Below are 9,368 nucleotides of genomic sequence, written 5' to 3'. Positions count from 1 at the left end.
TTGATGGACTTTATTGATTATTTTGTAGGTTCACTGCGACCATTTCCAAAATGTTTGGAAAAAAATATAAAACAATGACTGCAAAAGAGGAGATTGCTCGGCTAAAAGCTAAGATTGAAGAGCTAAAAAGACATAAATTTATGACAGAAGGGGAATTAGCTCAAAATGAAGAATATAATGAGGAAAATGATGAGTGTGGATACTACAATGAAGGATAATTCGATGAGGGACAATATTATCACCACAAGAAATCTGATCTTTACCTACCAATATTTTACCTACCAATATATATTGGTAGGTAAAGGGAACCTTTACTCACCAATATTTATTCGTAAGATTTATTGGTAGGTAAATATTGCCAATATTATAATATTTTAGAAGGATGATTATCTACTAATAATATGGGTAAGTAAAGAGTGTTACCCTACACATATACTGGAGGGAAATTTTTTTGCATTTGGCGCCAATGTTTCCTTCTTATTATTTTAATTTTTAATAAAAATGATGCTGAGTTGTGTGATGATGTGTTAAAAATATCCTATTTACCATCTTACTTATTTTTAACATGTCATATTATTTTTAACAAATGTACAAATCTTAAAAACAAATAAACATTACTTTTCAAACGTTGATAAAATGAAAATCTACGAGAAAAGTCCAATCAAATAAGAAAAATAAGCTGTTCGATCTCGAGACTCGATTCGACTCGGTGCTTGACTCGCCTCGATGGTGGTCCGCTGAGTTCGAGAGGAAGATCGATTCCATGCTGCGATCTGTCGTTGTCTGGAGCGATGGGTCGCTCACGCAGATTCGCACCAGGCACTGCTCTGATCGATCGCTCTCTTACGCTGCCGAAAGCCAAGCGCCTCTGCTTGCCCAGTGTCGTCTCCTGTGTTTACCTCTGAGGTTATCGTTGCTGGAGAAATAGAGATGGGTATTGATTGGGGGCGCTGATCTGAGTGACAGTGTGAATGAGGATCCGAGCACCTCCATTTCTTCTGATATGTTCTTCTACATCTTCATAGCGAGTCGATGGCTGCCGAAGACTCTTCTTTCTCAGATCTGAGTTTTGGTGGGAACCTTCAACCAGGAACAACCAAGGTGAGGTTAAGAGAAATAAAGAGAGAGAATTTTGGGGCTGATAGTTTTCAGGGGAGAAGAAGATCCAATCGGTGGGGGACCTAAATCTGAAAAATTCAGAGGTAACGTTAGGTGAGGATATCACTTTTGAACATCATTTCTGATAAGTATAATGCTGGTATCTCCAGCAATTTAATTATTTTTAAGTCCCTCGTTAAGCTTGTACTTTGCTCCTTTAACTCATATCAGGTAGTAACCTTTTGGGAAGGAGAAATTGTTGACACCAAGAATTATACTTTCTTCACTGGCAAATGGGAAGCAACGTATGTTTCTTTTGTTTTTCCTTGTAACCTTTTATTCAATACTATATAGTACGGTATCCTTTACAAGATGATTTTTTAGAACTATAAACCTATTTTCCGATGCTTATTTGTTTGTAATCTCTTAACAGACCAGAGGATGATATAAGGCACTGGACCAAGTTTTCTTCTTTTAATTCTTTACTTGTAAGGAGCTTATCTTCTTTCTTCTTCTTAAAATTGTTTTATAAAAGAAAAAATAATTGCATAGGAAATGTATAATATAATCTACTTGTTCATATTTGCTTTATTAATTTTGTTTTCAATGATTCATTTCCCGTTTCCTTCAATTCCATTTGGGTTTTGGATTTTAAGGTTGTAAATTTAGGTTTATTGATCAATTAAGGGTTATCCAGTTGGATGGGGTAAATTTTCAGACCTTGTGGCTAATTAAAATACTATTTTCATTTTTATGTACTCTGTTCTGATTTGATATTTTTCCCCTTAATTAGCCGTAGGGAACGTGAATATAAGGCGACCATCAAGTTTGCTTCGAAGCCAGACTTACATCATCTGCGACAGTTTTTATAGAGCAGGCAACTTGATGCTCCTCAAGAGACAATTCAAGCACTGGATGTTGCTCTCAGAGGAGATCCATCGGATAAGTAATTCAATACTGCCTTCAGGCTTTAGAACAAAATGCTATTCTTTATAAAATTTTCTTACTGCTTTACTATTTTTTTTCATCTGAAAATTCAGTGCCTGGTAGTTTATTTTGGTTTGTATATGTTATGTAACTTGATAATAATGTACTCTGTATGTTGTTAAAAGTGCTGAGTTTTTTTTAGTTGATGGCTTGAGTGTATGTATATCTTTAACTGCAGGTATACTGTTGTTGGGAGGTTGTTTTTTCACCTCACACTGGGGCGTCCTGGTGAGCTTGCAGATGGCATAATCTATTGGAAAGGGTACTATCAAAGTTTGAGGCCAATTCAGTTGGGGCTTTCTCTTAACATTGGTATTGCCTTTAGCTAGTTTACTATTTTATGCTTATATTGTTACAAGGCACCATATGGTGCACCACCTGATGGGGTAAGGTCGTCGTTTGTGCAATTTAATGTCGGTTCACACATAATCTAGTAAGATGCTAAAATCTAATATGGAAGATGTTACGTGATGCCCTACAACAATTTTTGTTATCTAGATGGTTTTTACCAAGTGGACTGACGTTTCTTTTTCTGAACTACCTTATCCAATTGTTGTAGATGTTTCAGCAAGGGCTTTTTATGAAACTATAAGGGTATTTGATTTCGTTTTCAAAAACTTTAATGTGAGAGACGATCTAAGACCATTGCATGATCAAGTCTGGCTCCAGGTTCTTGCATATTACTAAGTTGGATATCGGTGATTTTCTTATCTATTATTAACATTATTAAAAGAAATTTATATCTATTTTTACTGCTGCAGCTAAAGATAAATTTGAAAGGGGTTAAAGTAGCATGCAGTCATTTGCAGAATACAAGGACTTATAAGATTACTGGGATATCGACAGAGCCACTGAACAAATTAATGTGAGTGTGCATATGTCATGTCCTTAACTATTCCATGTTGGTATGTGCTATGTGCTGCTATTTGATTTTAATAATTTGGGAAGATTTTTCTTGGTGGTATTTAAACTTCTCTACCTGTACTTTCAAATTGTTTTACTAACATGTTTATATTTTATTTTAGGTTTACTCTTGATGATAAGATGACATAGATTTCAGTTGCTGCTTAAACATTACCATTAAACTACATACACTCGGTTTGTTGCTTCTTCTATTTGCAGGTTCAACAAGCTTTTTCAGACCTGGAGAGGTAATTTCAGTGCTTTTTTGGGTACAGGAATCTTGTAAACATGCTAGTGTTATTCTTTAATGGGTGCTTAAGTTAGTTCAAACCTTCGCAGTGGAAATTACCAACATATGTAATATCTAACTAAGTTCTATATTGTATTAGTTTATAATAAAAATGGCTGCTTTAAGAAGTCATTGGCAGCCAACATATTTGATTATGCATGTATTTGTTTGCTCTTAAATTGTAGCAGTAGCATCCTTTGGCTAAAAAGTTGTTTCCTCAAACTCTTGATTCTTTGCTGCTGTTGTTGTTTACAGGGAGTGTGGTTATCTTGTCAATGATATTCTAGAAACAAAACTGAATCATCATTATTATTGCTATTACTGTATTTCAATTGTAGATATTTTTACATTTTCTTTTCTCTATTATCTTTGTCCCACTCATAAAATTAATATCTTTGCTGAATTTTCATTTAGTTCTTTTTTAAATATCAAGCTAGTAAACCTGCACTTTTGCTAATTGATTTTTTAATTATTAAATTATATATATTTTAAAACAGCTATTTTGTTACTTGAAAATGTTGTTTGTTGTAAATCATACTATGCATAGTGCTTTGATTCCATGATATAGTATGATGTTAGACCCCCAATCCATTTTACCTTCTCTAGGAGGAGGACCACTTAATTTGCCCAGAAATAAATCAATAATTTTGCATAAACATTTGCGGTAGCTGTTTATTTCTCTATCGATTCCTCTAATTATGTATGTGGGACACACAATATCTCTTTTTCTAAATTTGTAAGTAAAGACATATTCTAGTTTCTTTCATAATAAGTAAATTTTCTTCTTATTTCTCTTTTTGATTTCCGTTTTTTCATTCTTCACTTTTTTTGTTTTGTTCATTTTGAAATCAAATCATCTTCTACGCCTTTCCAGTTCTCAGAATCAAATCGGCTTTGTCTTCTTCTCTCCTGTGACTCACTCTTTTGATCTGTAAGTTACTAAGTAGAGGGCTTAATTACGCCATACATAACTTATCTATGTAAAGGCCTTAGTTCTCCATATTTATGAGTTTTTCCTTTTGGACAATAAGGGAACGCAAAAAAAGAAAAGAAAGAAAAACGACTCCAGCTAATGGTAAATTTAAGCTTCACCACCACCTCCACCACCTCCAACAGACCAAGCTTCAGATGCAAATTTAAGAGAGTCGCCATCTATTTCAGTTCGAGAGTCACAAGATGATTCTTAGTTTATTTACATTAATTTACTAAGGAATGTACTTTATGAAGTTTTTTTTAGTTTGGTAGGCGTAACCTTAAAATGATAACTTTATGACTTATTTTAGTATTGAACATTATAAAGAATTTTAGCATTAAACATTTTATTATTGAATGGTTTTTTTCTAGTTTATTTCTAATATAGAATATTTACAAATAACTGTTATTATCTTTTACCTACACATAACTATTAAATTTGAAAAAAATATAAATTGTGTAACTAACCAATAAAATAATGCTATGTGGGCTAATAAAATGATACCACGTAGGATGCCACGCAGGATGCCACATATGATGCCACGTATGATGCCACGTAGGATGCCATGTCATCAGACACATAAAACTACAAAAACCATGTCAGCATACACGTAGGATGCCATGTCATCAAACACGTCATCTGATGACTCATAAATTGATTTATAACTTAGTGGGGTCCACTCATTCTTTTACCTACCAGTGTTAATAAGTGTAGGTAAAGACTCTTTCCCCACTAACTTTTACCTACCAATCTCTACCAATTCAATATTGGTAGGTAAACCATATTACCCACCATTAGGCTAGTTTTACCTACACTTACAATTGGTAGGTAAAGACCCCATTTTCTTGTAGTGTATGAGAATACAAATGATGAGGGACAATATTATGAGAATACAAGTGATGAAGTCTATCGACTTGCCCCCAACATAGATGATCATTTTCATCAAACCGAAGACTGCCATTTAGATGAAGATGATGGATCATCAATTTATGAGTCTCCGCCACCGCCGAGCTATGAAGTTCATTTGTGTTATGATAATATTGACAATGTAGTGGCTAAGGGTGTAATCATTGTACCAAACATGGGTAGCCAAATTACCATCCATGGAAATGCACTTGATGATTTAGTTGCAAGGGTTTGGCTTATAAATTTCTTACAAGAAGAAGCTGAGATCCCTATTCCCTTTGGTAACATACGATATGTTGGGGACACACGAGACACATTCCTGCCTTGGCAAAAAAATTTAATTGTGACTTGTCAGGTATAAAATTATTTGCTTAGATATTTAAATTTTATTTTTAAATGGGTACACTATATTGATATGTTAAATGCTATTATGTAGAGTCCATCTTCATCTAAACACAAATCCCTATCATCAAGCCCACATTTATCATCAGTTGGATTTCACGTAGTCATCTCCACTGAAATAACTCAACCAGAACCTTCAAATTGGTTAACAGATAACCAATGGGACAAAATTGATTTGAGTCTAAAATTTATAGTGAAGGAGTATTATTCAATTAAAGGAATAGATGAGGTTGTACAAGTTCCCGTTGACCCGGAGTTTGTAGGAGAACGCGAGGCTATCTTCATCACTTTGGAAGACGTTTATCAAGAAGCCTCCATGGATAATATTGGATCCTCAGCTATGTTGTTTGGTATGAGGTATGTATCAATTCAAATTGAACTCAATCTGTTATGTCATTACAAGCTATTAGAGGAGTTTGAATATATTAGATATTCATCCGTAGTGAAGTAAGTTCTGAGATGAAATTGTGTGCTGCGGAGATAACAGAAGGTTGAGAACATGTGTGTCTTAGGGAAGTAGGCTCTGTGAATTTTGTGTGTTGCGGTGGCTTATGGTTGAGAACATGCATGTTGTTTGTTGTATGTTTTGTTTGAATTGAATTTATAGGTACTAATAATTTTGGATATGCTATAGAAACAGAGGAAACTCTGCCTAATTTTTTTTTTGACGATATTAATTTATTAATTGAAAATGTAATATGAATGATTGATTCTACAGATGCATTTGGAAAAGCATGAACCCAAATTCACGACAATTATACAAATTTTTTGACACCGAACATCTCTCTATTGGCAATGATGAAAGTAAAAATTATACGGTGGGTCTTATAGCCAAATGGATGATGACTATGAATAGACGAGGCCAAATATATTTAACTCCTTGGATTATTGAGTAAGAACAAACTACTTAATTATTATCACTACTATGGTTGAATTTTAATTTTATAATAATCATAATTTATTATTGTTTTAGTCGACATTGGATGTTGGTGCTTGTGATGATGCGGGGGATGACCATAATTTTGGACCCTTTAAAAATTCATAAATCTCCACCAATAATTAAGGAGGTTATGGAAAAGTAAGTTCTTCAATTGTAATGCATGCATTGTTAATTTTTAAAAGTTGAGAGTATAATACGTATTTAATTAATTTTAATTTTTGTAGAGCATACGCACAATGTTTCGAAAATGAATACATCGGTACATTTACAAAATTGCTGAGAGGTTCTTGTCCAAAATAACCTGAAAGTCATGAATGTGGTTATTATGTACTAAGATACATTTATGATATTGTAAATGTACCGAATTCGGCAGAAGTTATCAAGAAGAAAATATGTTATATTTTAAACTCTTTTTTTTTCTTAAGAAAAACTAGATATAATATTTAATTATCTAATCTATATTAACTTTGCAATTTTGCAGTGGTTTGACAAAAAGGAATACAATGTCAAAGAGGATCTACTACCACTACAAAGTGATTGGTTAGCAAGATTAATGCCATTTATTTATGAAATCTAAGTTTTCATATGTATGTAAGATTAAAGTGCTAACTTATATTGGTTAGAAAGATTAAATTCATTGATTCATTACTAGCCAGTTATTTTGTATTAGTTATGAAATGTATATATAACAATTTAACAAATTATGTTATACTGTTGATTCATTACTAGCCAATTAATTAATTTTTTATTAAAAAGCTTGGTTATAATTATAAATATATATATAATCAGAATTCAAAATAATTATATAAAATCGAAATTGAAATATATTTTTCTTGTGAAAACCCACTTTTCTTTGCAGTTGTGATAAGCCAACCGCGTCCGTGTACCACTTTTCTCTGCGGTCGAATACACTGCGCTTTTCAATACTCTCGAAAACCATAGTGTATTGAGTAAAAAAACCACAGAGATTAGCCTTTTTTGTAGTAGTGTTTTGGAAGACTGTGAAGATAATAGAAGATCGGTTCAGCTTCTTGATAATACTCTGCGATAGAAATGTTACAATGGTTAGAGAAACTGAACGAATGACTCATTCATTCCACTGTGTATAATGCAAGCATTCTTATCATTGTTTATATTTCAATTCAATTTTAGAAACATGTTCTAGGTTGTCTCATATTAACTTGTTTAATATTAGATCTGTATGAAAATAAATAAAGATCTTGTATATAAGTTTTCCCAACATTTGTGTGGCTGGAGTTTGGATTCAAGTTTTAGCATAGGAGTTTTTACTATGTTAATTACCATAGTGCTCCTCCTTTTGTATGTGTTTTTGTTTAATTTTGAGTTTCTATATGTAATTAGTTTTCACATAAATTGAGTTTTTGTTAATTAAATTTTTCCAAACAAATTAGAAAAGCTTAATTATCATGTTCTTGCAAAATAATGGCTAAAAAGTCATATCTATGAAAACTTCCTATATATATAAAACTAAAAAAAATGTAAGGGGGTCAGGGTTCAAGAGATCCACCGGAAAAAAACAGAGAAATTTTCAGTCGAAAGGACTGTCGGAAAATATTGCCGAACACAATAAAAAAATAATAATGAATAAAGAAAGAAAAGTAAAAAAAAACCTAATAATAATAATAATAATAATAATAATAATAATATCCATTATAATAATTGTTTCTGAAAAAAGACAATTATCCATTATAATTAAAGTATAGTTTTAAAAAAGGCGTGAGGTTTCTCTCTGGTTTCTCCATGGCGAGACGCAAGAAGACCAACCAGAAGCCTGTACTAGCTCTAAGGTGAATGAATATCCGTTGGCTAAAGACACTTGTGAGGGAGAGACAACTGGTCTAGATGAAGAATTTCTGGCTATGGTGGAAGAGGTATTCAAGGATACTCTGGTGGATTTCCCAGAATTCGGGGGTATTGGGCCGATGGAGGATGATGAGGGAATGTCTAGAATAAAGAGGAATGGTGTGAACTGTAGTGATCAAGCTAATGTCGAAAGTGATTTTCAAAGCCAGGCTAAAGATAAATGGGCTCAGTTTTGGGCATTGTTACCGAATCAAGGAGGAGCTATACTAAACTTTGAAGAACCCCTCATTCGAGAGGGACAAAGGATTGCTCAGGTTGATTTGGAGGAGATCAAAGTTGAAAACTCTTTTTGGAACTCAGCTATGGTATGTATGGTTCTTGGAGCTAATCCTCCCTTTGTTGTATTTGAGGGTTTCATTAAGAGGATTTGGGGTAAGCTAGGTATTGATAGGATTGCTCGATTGAATGCTGGGTATACTCTTGTTTAATTTAGGGATGAAGCTACTAGAGATTTGGTGTTGGAAGCTGGGGTTCTCCATTTCGACAGGAAACCAATTATTGTGAAACCATGGTCTGCTGATCTAGATACTCTAAGGTCAGTTAAATCTGTTCTCGTTTGGGTTAGGCTACTGGGTCTTGGGCTACAATACTGGGGTACTAAGTGTTTGAGTGCCCTAATGACTACCATTGGGAATCCTATATTAGTTGATAAAGTTACAAAAGATCGATCCATGATGCAATTTTCTAGGGTGTTAGTGGAGATTGAAATAACAGAGGAGGTTCCTAAATCCATTCAATTTTTAAATGAGAGAGGACAGCTGATGGAATAATTACTGGAGTTTGAATGGCTACCAACTCAATGTAAAGGTTGCAGGGTTTATGGTCATATTGAGACGATGTGTAACAGGAAACAAGGTGAGGTCTGGAGGAAGAAAGTTAGAAATGATGATGAAGGGTCTAAGCAAAAACCCACAGAACTGAACTCCTTAGCAGAGACTACAGATTTAGCTAATGAGGTTATTGCAGATGGTAAAAGGAAAATAGAG

General features: G+C 33.6%; 1 long non-coding RNA gene across 7 annotated transcripts; it reads left to right on the top strand.

Moving 5' to 3' along the window:
• Window positions 1-935: 935 nt before the first annotated feature.
• Window positions 936-3,483, top strand: LOC133783908 (uncharacterized). 7 transcript variants are annotated; one of them, XR_009871015.1, is made up of 7 exons: window positions 937-1,212; window positions 1,330-1,403; window positions 1,532-1,586; window positions 1,892-2,044; window positions 2,264-2,313; window positions 2,885-2,950; window positions 3,111-3,483. It is a non-coding gene; the product is annotated as an uncharacterized LOC133783908 (long non-coding RNA). The 7 variants fall into 7 exon arrangements; XR_009871013.1 differs by having other exon boundaries at window positions 936-1,212; window positions 1,892-2,313; XR_009871017.1 differs by lacking the exon at window positions 2,264-2,313 and having other exon boundaries at window positions 2,895-2,950.
• Window positions 3,484-9,368: the final 5,885 nt, after the last annotated feature.

This window comes from Humulus lupulus, chromosome 6 (genome assembly GCF_963169125.1).
Source record: "Humulus lupulus chromosome 6, drHumLupu1.1, whole genome shotgun sequence".
Classification (NCBI taxonomy): Eukaryota; Viridiplantae; Streptophyta; class Magnoliopsida; order Rosales; family Cannabaceae; genus Humulus; species Humulus lupulus.
The sequence above is the reverse complement of the archived record's forward strand: the minus strand, read 5'-3'. Positions and strand labels throughout refer to the sequence as shown.